The sequence below is a fragment of the Nicotiana attenuata genome, unplaced genomic scaffold (genome assembly GCF_001879085.1).
Source record: "Nicotiana attenuata strain UT unplaced genomic scaffold, NIATTr2, whole genome shotgun sequence".
Taxonomy (NCBI): Eukaryota; Viridiplantae; Streptophyta; class Magnoliopsida; order Solanales; family Solanaceae; genus Nicotiana; species Nicotiana attenuata.
The window spans coordinates 1525397-1537449 of NW_017670262.1; positions in this window are offsets into that span (position 1 = coordinate 1525397).

Sequence of the window (12053 nt, forward strand, 5' to 3'; positions counted from 1 at the left end):
TCCGCCGGGAAATATGTCAAGGTAGGTTTCCCTACTTCAATCGGGATCAAGGCTTCTGCACTGTACACAAGAAAGAAATGAGTCTCCCCCATGCTTCATTTGGTCGTTGTTCGATACGCTCACAACACTCCTGGTATTTCTTCGGGCCATTTGCCTTTAGCTGCTTCCAATATCTTTTTGAGATTTTGGATAATCACCTTGTTTGTTGATTCTACTTGACCGTTTGCACTCTGGTAATGGTGATGATGTGATCCCCTTGATTTTCAGGTCTTCAAGAAATTTTGTGATCTTCCCCCCTATAAATTGTGGCCCATTGTCGCAGGCTATCTCTTTTGGTATCCCGAATCTGTAAATTATATTTTCCCACAATACATCTACCACTTCGCATTTTCTGATTTTCTGGTAAGGTTCTGCTTCAACCCACTTAGAAAAATAGTCAGTTAAAATCAAAAAAAATCTTACCTTACCGGGGGCTGGCGGCAGCGGACCGACTATATCCATTCCCCACTTCATAAATGGCTAGGGTGATAAAATCGAGTGCAGTAGCTCTGTCGGTTAATGTACCAACGGTGCGTGGCGTTGACACTTATCGCATTTCAGAACATAAGCATTAACGTCTTATTCCATCTGGGACTAATAGTATCCCGTGCTTATTAATTTTAACACTAAGGAATTTGCGCCTGAGTGATTTTCGCAGATCCCTTCATGGACTTCTCGCATGACATAATTAGCTTCCAAAGCTCATGTAGACCTGATTTACTACCAATTGGGAGTCGCATTTGATTTCTATGACCTCGGAATCCAGTCCCTGGGCCAGCTCGAGTCCGGCAATCAAAGCTTCATGTACTTTGCTTCATTGTTGGTAAGAGGAACAGTTCTTATGGCATGCCTTAGGTTTTCCCCCGAGGGCATGATAAATAATACGCCGAGCCCGGACCCTTTTCACATTGACAATTTCGTCCGTGAACAAAGTCCAAACTCCTGATGTCGACTCCGACACCATTACTGCTTTTTTGGTAGCCAAAGGTAACAGTCCCAGACTGAAATCGGCCACAAAGTCGGCCAAAACTAATGACTTAATCGCAGTCCTACGTTTATATTCTATGTCAAATTCAGTTATTTTGACTGCCCACTTGGCCAGCCTACTTGAAAGTTCAAGTTTATGAAGTATATTCTGCAGGGGAAAGGTGGTCACCACGGCTATCGGATGACATTAGAAACAAGGTCTAAGTTTTTGAGCGGCGACTACGACAGTTAAGGCCAACTTTTCCAGATGTGGGTAGTGAGTTTCTTCTCTCGTTAGAATTTTACTAACATAATGTATAGGAGATTGCGTACCTTCACCCTCACGGACTTAAAAGACACTTACCACTACCTCCGAGACCGCTAAGTAGATTAGCAGTTGTTCGCCTTCCTCCGGTTTCGACAGTAATGGAGGACTCGACAAATACCTTTTCAAGTCCTTCAAAGCCTGTTGACACACCAGAGTCCATTCAAAGTTGCTCTTCTTTTTGAGTAGTGAAAAGAAGTGATGACATTTTTTCGAAGATCGAGAAATGAATCTGCTTAAAACAGCCAGTCTTCCTCTCAACCTTTGAACCTCTTTCACGGTTGATAGCTGGTCTGGTGTTGATACCCAATTTTTTCCTCATATTTTATAAAATATTATATATACTTTCAAAATATTATTTTTTGCATCGTTACTCAATTTACAAAAGCCAAATAAGTATTCTATAATTTTTCATAATTTTTAAAGCTTTAAAATAGATTTTCTTGCATTTTAAATTGTTCAAATATTTATTAATTATCCTTTCAAATTATTTTGTGATAACTTAATTGATAGGTTACAAGTACCTTGGTTACAAGTACCTTGTCTTATGTTTTGATGATCTAACAAACTTACTATCAAGAACCAGATAAGGAACCTATTACACATTCTCAAGACCTTAAGATCACAAGGTTCCAGCTTGGGATATGGTTCAACTCTCTAGAGTCGAAGGAACAGCTGAGGGAATAGGTCACTACCAGCTCCCGAGGTAATTGTACGAAGTAACCTATCCATCTTGGAAAGTTGTTGCCTGCACACGCTACAGTACAGGAAGAATGCAGCAGTCAACTTTCTGTGGAAGGCTTTTTACCTGCCTTGCTTACATCATTGTAAGTGATGTCACACATGTATTATTAACATCAAGGAAGGTAAAACAAAATCACTTGAACACTTAGAGAATTCATTCAAGCTCTCTCACGTGATTATCCAGCAAGCAATTCTCAAGTGCATCAAGAACAAAGAACAACACGACTACGGACCAGTTCCCATTTCAAGTTATTGTATGTCCTTAGTTGAGTTGTAACTTTGTAATAGTTCTTCAAGTGTATTTCCTACTTAGCTTGTTTAGAAGTATTCTGTAGGAAACCCTTTGTAAATCTTAAACCCTTGTGTTTGAGTCTTGGCTAGGGTTAGTCGAGTTGTAAAGTTTTTGTAATAGAGTTATTACAAAGTGGCTTGTATAGAGTATTACAAGTTACTGAGGGATTAAGAGATTAATTCCTAGGTTACATATGTTGTAATCTAAAAGTTGCTCAGTAGTGAAGTTGAAATCCTACAAGGGTAGGCTGTGCTTTTTAATTCCGTTGAGCTGGGAATTTTCCACATAAAATTCCTCTTGTCATTCATTTACTGCAGTGTGCGTGTGTTCCAGTGGAACTGATAGAGAACCTGGTTCTCTATAGAGTTTGGTGGACCCTTATATTATATCATTAATCATCCAAATTTATTATTTACACCCACATATATATTTTATAATATTTTTACTCCATTTCATATAATTACATTTGTATTTTTGATCTATTTACACAATTTTTGAAATAATAGCCTACATTCTACACATAATTATATTTATTACATTATTTATGTTAGAATAGTATTTTTATATTTTTATAATATTAAGCTATTATTTTTTAGAATTTTACTGCATAATTAATAGTTTTATTATTCATTAATCACTTTTTATAAATTTCGTATATTTAATTTTATAGCCCAATTAAGGGCTAATGATCCTTAGCCCAACCTCCTTTGGCCCAAATCAAATGACCCCTCTCTAAACCCGATCGGGAACCGTTAAAATGACCCACTTAGCTTTTTTTTAATCCTGACCGTTGACCTCTTAAGATTAGTGGCCCACAATTACCCCTCCGTTTTTAACTAACCAAACCTACCAAAACCTTACCATTTCTCTAAGACTGCTGCCCCTAAATCCTTTCTTCTCCTCTCTTGTCAAACCCTAGCTCCCGACCCCAAATTTCCTCTGAATCCGATCAACTCATGGATTTCTGCCATGATGCACTTACCTTTTATGGATTATATCATTATTTCTTACAAGATTATGGTATTATATAGTACTTGCCCCATTTTCGGCAAGTATCAATCTTCTGAATCAAGAGAAATCGGACTCACTCCTCAACATTCAGACGATTTTTAGTATATATACATTCATGGCAAGATTATATGGGTTTGATTTACAAAGATTTTTCGGCCAATGTGAGATTATGGGCAAAACTAGGGTTTGCCTGATTTTTCTCCTAATTTGGTTCTAAATCAATTCTACATGCTCTTTTTTTCCTTATTTATGTTTGAATGACTATGTTTCCTTATTTGTTCATTAAATTTTTACTACTATATAAACCCCCTTCCATGTTCCCCTTCCAAAGGCTAAAAATATATTACTTGACCACTATTACTACTACTATTAATCTCTCGTCATTCTACTATTTTAAAACTTGAGACCTTGGCCGGCTAAAAGTCAAGGCCACCGGAATTCGGTTGTTTCTCCTTTCTCAGTGTGAGCAATGCCTAGGTTCACTTGAAACCCTTGGGAACTGTGACGCACTGAGATTCTGGGAGTCATGTTATTCTCTCCTTACTACTGCTCATTGAGTTGCTGCTGGAACTTAATTTTCTCACCTTCTTGTTCGTTAATTTGCAACTGGTGAGTACTTTGACTCTTGCAATTCTATTCTCTTTACTTGTGGTCATGCTTTGAATATCCACGTTGTTCGAACTTTGTGAACCGGCATGCTTTCAATGTGGTGTTATCTTTGTCTGCAATCCTATCCGCCTTGAAGTTAGTCTATGGTCCTGTATTTTCTAGCATCTAAACATGTCTAAATTCTAAACTTGGACATCTGCTCTGTATGTGTAACTTATGATCATCTTGAACCTGCTTAGTCTACTATGTTTATGTATACATGAGTTTCCTATGTTTGTTGCTTGCCCATATTCATGCTTTTCTTTGGATTCATGTGTCAAAACTCCTAAGACACTAATCCATGTCCATAAATTGTTTGACTATACTTCTCCACACTAAGTCATTCATGCACAACTTGCTACTTGCTCACTTTCTTAAAATGATCATGTCTATGTGAATTCTGAACCCTATAGACAGACATGTTTTTCTGCCACTTGTGAACCCCCGCCCTTAATATAGTTGCATGCTTACTACCATCTTGTTCTGTAGACCCATGTCTGCTAGTGCTAGGTTTGCTTGAGTTTGATGCCTAAGAAAATCTTTGATATGTATAATCAAACCTGCTATATGTGATCAACTTGCATTCTCAGAATCAAGTGCTCGTTTGCTGATCAGTTGTCATGCTGAGTTTGTGATAGTGTTGACCTTGAATTTTCTTAATAAGCTTTCTTATTAGGACTTCTGCTTTCCATGAACTGACCTGCCATTCTTAGTTAAGTTTTGCCTTGCATCCTTATGGTGAGGTCTTCTTGTGAAAACTATTGTTGGTATCTGCCTCTCGAGCATGTCATTACTACTTGTTAATCTTCTTAGAATCAATTCATGACCCTGTCTGCTTTGAACTCTCATGCTTGGTCTCTTTGCTTTTTAATTTCTTATTTTGCCGGACTCTTGTAATTAATCATGTGCATCCTAAGGAGCCTATTACTTTGAACTTGTTTGCTAATCTGAAAGCCCATGTGTATTCCCATTCTATGTACTCTGCCTATCCTCTACATCTTATGTGTCTTTATGTGAAGTTCAATTGTGTGACTTGCCCTTGGGATGTTTAGAATTCTTGCTCCTGCTAGTTGTAGTATTAAGGGCCAAATGTGTGTACGCTCCCCCTTAGAATTTGAGTCATCCTAAATGATTTTGGTTTGCATGAGTTGCCATTCGTGTCTTCACTAGCTGTAATTGGAAATGGATAGGTAAGAGAATTGTTTTGTTATTGGGACTAGGCTGCTGAATCTGATTCTTGGTATTGTGGTTTTGAGCACATTGTCTGCGCCTGGGGTATGGGCCTGTCTGAGTTTTAAAGCCTATGTGAAGGCCCAGAAATCATCGCTGGGTTATTTTCTACTTATGCTAGACCTGCAATTATTGTATTTGGGCCTGTAGTTATCCTATTAAGTCTATAATAGTTTTATTATTTTATTTAGGCCAGTAATAATCTATAACAACGAATAATGGGGAAGTAGTGAAAGTCAGGAACTATGATAATTTAATTTTCGTATAAAAGGGTAGAGAACATGTCAACAGGGTCTATGTGCTTTGTTTGTTGTTTTCATTTAGCGCGCTTTATTTCTGTACACTGATAGAAATCATGCTTCTAGGAATCACACACACTTCCCTCAACCTGTCTAATACTTGTACACCATTCAAAGCTTGTTAGTTTGAGTATTTACTATATTTATTTCCATGTCTACTATGGTGCACACTTAGACAATATGCCTATAGGATGCAATAACATATGTTTCCCTAATCTAAATACCATATCTATAGGGCTTCAACTAATCATTCAATCAATCGCTTCTATTACACCGTTCACCTAGATATCATGATTGCAGGATCTTAATCAATTAATTGACTACTTTGCTGCTTCGTTGTACTGCCACACTTAGATGACATGCCTATAGGGATAAAATATTATAAAATCGGATTCGATTGTCAACCATAGAAACCATGCCTATAAGATATTGTCACCCGCCTAAGATGCATGTTTAGAAAATCGGCGCCTTTATTTCTAAACTTTCAGACAGTTGCATCATCTCATTGTGCGAATAATTAGAGATCATGCCTATAGGACATGCAATACTTTTGCCGATACGTTAATCTAAAGTCGCAATGCTGCATGTACAATGCTGGAAGTTAAAATCACATACAAATTGTGCCTATTGGACTTAATGACTCTAATGCGTCTTGATTTTAAAACTGTCTACTGCCTAATCTGCCTGCGTGCATTTGCTGTTTATGTGTGGAGTTTAACTTGAGCCCTTTATTGTCTTTATGTGAAGTCATATATGTTTTGAATGTTCGCCTAATTTTATCATTTTTTAGCATCCTAAGTAGAGTCTAGAACCACCAAATAGTAGGTCCAAAGCCTCCTGGACCATAGGCATGGGACGGGTAGTGCATGCATAGAACACGACCTAGAATTGAATTAGAGCACCCTTAAGTAAAAAACTTTAACATAGTAATCGGATAGTAGGAGATGATAGTCTGTGCCCGCTGAATAATACGAGCAACCCCAACCTTAAGAGAGTTGTGAAGTATTATTTATGTTGCACGGGGTGATTCTTTAGGCTAAAACACTTAGGACCCTCCCCCCTCCTTTATATGTTTACTGCTCACACTTAGTCATCAAATATAGAATAATTAAGTTGTTCATTGCAACCTCTAAAGATTTGTATTGATTATCTATATAGTTTAATTGTTACCCGGTTTTCTTTGCACCTGCTCATAATAGAATCTTTAAATTCCTTATCTTCTCTCACTTATATGATCACTTAGGACAATTGTAATCTGATAATCCCACATAGTGTAAACTTCGGCCGGGACCCACAGTTTTGGACCTCGAAGAGTGCCTAACACCTTATCTTTGAGGTAACTTGAGCCCTTACCCGATCTTTGGTGACGTTGACTAGTTAAAATAGTGTTATTTGCAAATAGGTGCCCTAACGCACCTCAAATAGTTAGGTGGTGACTCTTCTCTTTTAATACACATTTAAAAGAGTTGTCACATGTCGAAACTCGCTTTTTGAGAGAAAAAGGGGCGCGACATCCGAATGTCTTCGATGGCTTTAATTTGATCGGGGTTGACTTCGATCCCCCTTTGCGACATCAGGAACACCAAGAATTTAACAGAGCCGACTCGGAATGCACATTTCTCGGGGTTAAGCTTTAGGTTGTGCTTTCTTAAGATGTCAAAGGTTTCTTGCAACTGTTTAAGATGATGACCTGCGTTCAAAGATTTAAGCAGCATATCATCTATGTAAACTTTGATGTCATATCCGCATGCGACCACGCAAAACATTCAACATTAAATTTAAGAAATTCGATAAATCCAGACCTGATCTCGGGGTTTAGTCATGTCCCCAAGTGGAACTTCCTCTCCAAGAACTTTTCGAACAACGCGACTTGCTCAAGTTCTTCCGCTGTGAATTTTGTTGTGTCTGTTTCCTCTAGTACCTGGAAATATCTTGGTACCTCATAGGATTCTTCCTCCTCCTCCTCCTGGTTGACTTCACTCGGTTTGAGAGCGGACACCGATTCCTGTAATTATTACGATGCATGTTCCTTCCCTTTGCTACTGGAAACTGAGATTACATTCATTTCCCTTGCCGCTGGTTGGTCTCCTTTTATTTGTTTAATTCCCTTGGGAGTTGGTAACTTCAATTAATGATGATATGTCGATGACACGGCCTTCATCTCATGGAACCATGGCCTCCCCAAGTAATATTGTATCCCATATCGCCGTCTACTACCTTGAAAAGGGTCGTCTTCATCACCCCTTCAGCATTCGTGGTTAGCAAGATCTCTCCTCGAGTTGTTATGCTTGCCAAGTTGAACTCAGCGAGGAGTTTTGTGGCCGGAATGACACTTCCGGTCAGCTTGGCTTGCTCCAACATTCTCAACTGGATAATATTAGCCGAACTTCTTGCGTCCACCAAAATACCTTAAAATTTAAAATCTAAGACATTTAAAGAGATTAACAAGGCATCGTTGTATGGCAGCAATAGTCCATCTACGTCGCGACTTCCCAAAGTCTCTTACTGTGGGTTACTAATACCTTCGTCTTCTTGGCCGCCAAAAAGGTCATACCATTAATCTCGTTTCCCCAGAAAATCATGTTGATCGTCAAACGTGGAGGATCTTCTCCTGCTTTTGAAGGTTCCACGTTGTCACCATTGCGACAGTAATTATATTTAGCCCGATCATTTAAGAATTCTCTAAGATGGTCATTTTTCAACAGTGTCGCCACCTCCTCCCGTAAATGCCGGCAGTGCCCCGTCCGGTGACCATTGGTCCCATGGTATTCACACCATAAATTAGGACCTCTCTGATTGGGATTGGATCTTGTTGGTTTCGGGAATCGTGCTTCCTTAATGTTCCTCATAGCCGACACCAGCTCGACTATGCTGACGTTGAAATTGTATTCGAAAAGCCCGGGGTAGGAGGAATCTCAGGAACCCGATATCTCTTTGTCTTGTAATGACCTATTATTCCGGTCGTGATCAGCTCTCCTATCGGTAGCGAATCTATCTGCCAACCGGAAACCTCTGTCACGTCCTTCGGCCCGTTCATAGGGCAAAAACCGACCCTTTGAAGACCGTCGATCTGTGTCGAAATCCTCCTTTGATCTCTCCTTAATGTTCTCCCGGTCCCGACCCTTGGTTGATGCCAGAAAATCGAGCTGATCATCCTCAATTCTTATCTTTGACTCGTAGCGGTTGTGAACATCCACCCATGTTGTTACCTGGAACTCGAGCAGACTTTCTTTCAATTTTCGAGAAGCATCGGAACTTCTCATATTCTGCCCTTTTGTAAATGCTTCAGCTGCCCATTTGTCTGGTACGGGCGGGAGCAGCATTCTTTCTTTCTTGAATCTGGTCACGAACTCTCGCAATAATTTGGACTCTTCTTGTGCAATCCTGAATATGTCAGCCTTTTGAGCCTGTATTTTTCTAACCCCGGCATGGGCCTTGATAAGAGAATCCGTGAGCATCTCAAAGGAATCTATTGAATGCTCGGGCAAGAGTGAATACCACGTCAGGGCCCCTTTTATGAAGCTCTCCCCGAATTTCTTCAGTAAGACTGACTCAATCTCATGCGGAACTAAATCTTTTCCCTTTACCGCCATTGTATTGGTGGTGATGTGCTCCTGCGAATCCGAAGTCCTATCATATTTCAGCACGTCTGGCATTTTGAACCGTTTCGGGATCAATTCTGGTGTCACGCTTGGTTTGAATGGCAATGGGTGTACTTCTTTGAGTCTGGTCCTTTCAACACTAGTGGAGCGCCCGAAATCTGATTCATTCGGGTGTTTATTTCCCTTATAAACCGCATAAGTTTGGTTTTAAAGGGATCATTCTCATTATTATTACCGGATCCACTACCGTTCCCCCCGGCCTTGTCAAAGCCGACTTCGCCCTTCGGGGTGTTGTTGTCGACCCTCTAGATTGTTTGATTTGCGGGAGCACCGGGAGGAACTGGACATCATCCATTCGCATTGTTGGAAGCACCCGACAACGCCAGCCTCAACTCCGTCAAGACCCGGTCCTATCGTGAGAGATGAACCGTAATAGTCTTTTTTTCTCCCTCTGGATCCCCATTGTTTCAGCGACGTGCTCTTCTTCAACATCATCAGGAGTTGCCTCTCGAACGTGTCGCGGATACTGCTCTCCATGGACTGGCGTGGCCTCATCCCCCTTGTTGCCAGGTATCACTGATTGAATCTTCGTGCTAAGGCTGATTTACTTGGGCCTCAACGTTGTGTGTGATGTTGACATCATTATCTGCCATTTTTTATGATTTTTGCTAAGAACAAAGAATCAAACAGGTTAGTAATAGATGCAAGGATCAACTAAATTACACAGTTGTTTAAGCCCCACGGTGGGCACCAAACTGTTTACCCGTAAAATGGTACAGTTGAATTTATATGTGGTTTATAGACAAGTGAATCGATTTCATCCCAAAATGATAAATAAATTGAACAAGAATGTAAAACTTAGTGTTGAAATCGAGATAAGATAGTAGAAATCCTGGTTCAGGGAGCAGATCTTCCGGATGCAGTAGTAACAATATTAATAAGCAAGAACATCAAATATTATTGAACTTTGAATAGAGTATAGTATGTGCTTGTCAGAAAAGCCGAGTCCCTTACAACGGTTGTTGAACCCTCTATTTATAATTGTACCTAGGGAACAAGGTCCTAGGATCAAGACATTCTTAAATGACAACTATGAGAGCCATTGAAGGGTGCGTAACGGTAGGCAGAGAATGCTATTTTCTCTGTAACGGACTATGTACTTAATGCTATAGAATATTCTTTATTAAATGCTACCGGGTAGCAGACATTTATTCTGCCTTTATGAACACCATTCCTTTTGGGAACCAACGAAATTGTTGCAATCGGACCTGATTGCCTTCCATTTTCAGCTATATGTGTCGCTTCATCATGCAAGCATTTAATATGAACATATTTTATCCTATACAGTACGAAAATTTAAGATTGTAAAAGATATTTTTGAGTTTCGTGCCTTAAACTAATGTTATAAATAATATATTAAGAATATTAATCTTGTGATTTTAAAAAATAAAATATTAAAATTAAAAGCTTATACTCCCTCTGTTTAAAAAAGATGGGCACTATTTTCATATTAGTTTGTTTCAAAAGATTGGCACCTTTTAATATTTTCTTAATAGGAAGCATGTGTAACTACACAAATATTGTCATAGGTTTCAGATCACAAGTTTCAAGAGTTTTACAGCCACACAAATATTATGGTTTATTTAAGACCACATAGTATCTCAAAAAAAATTTCTTTTTTATTAAAATTTATATCAAGTCAAACTATAACAATCATTTTGAAACGGATGTAGTAACATATAAAAAGATGATTTTTTATTAAAAAAGAAAGAAATAGACGATAGAATTGTAACATACACCGAAAAGAAGGAAGTAAACATAATGTACCTTTGACCTGGTTTGTTAATTAACTTGCATATGATATTTGGCATTAAAACATTAAATGCAATATTATTTAAGATACATTTTCACATTACTTTATAGCTAGTACAATTAGTAGTATTTTTCTTGAGTCGACTTGATTTTATGAAAGACATTAAGATACGAACAAAAAAGAATCTTCTCCTCGTATTTTCCCTTGTACTCGATTTGTTCCATGGTTCCAAATGATGTGAATTCTAACTTTTTCATCGTGATCTAGGTGTTAGGTGTTGTCCTATTTTTCTTAGCATATTTAATTTTTCTATCTCTTGAAAGAAAAGACAATATATTTACCGTAATTTGATTTTTTTTCTTGTAGAAAGAAATTATAAATCTCTCATATTTAACTAGTTTCTTTTCTTGTAGGAAAATGTTTGGATTTTTATAAATTGAGGATCATTCCTTCTCATTCAATAGCATCCACAATGTAGCCATATGGGTTTGAGAGTCGTGTTTAGTGGGAGAACTTTACGAGACAAGTATTAGTGTATCATTTGTGTTTGCCTCTTTGTGAGGTTGTTCTCTCGATATTTTGTAATCTCTTTTATAAAGTGGATCGGATTGCTCGTTTCCGCCGTGGACATAGGTCAATTAACCGAACCACGTTAAATGTTTTTGTCTCTTTTAATATATTTTTCTTTTGTTGTCTGATTTATCGTCGTTCAAATTTTGCTTTGTTAGCTTCCGCGTGAAACCTAATTTTTTGTGTCTTTAACACTAGGACCACGCCAAATTATTCTCTTTTTCATTCATTCGTTAGTTTTTTGTTCTCTAAGATTTGCAAGTTCAAATGTTTGCCTTTTCTGACTTTTTGAATGACAAAGTCAAGGTGTGGGATTCCGAATTCTAACATCAACTTTCCATTAGAGCAAGTAATCTGATTCTAATAAAAAAAATTCTAATAACTTTTATAGGAGTATAATGTTAAAAGACGTCAAATAAACAAAATCAAACTCAAATTAAACCACACTTTAGTCTAAAGACTCTAAACTAAATGCATAACAATTTCGCAAAAACGTACGGTGGTAGCTCTGTTT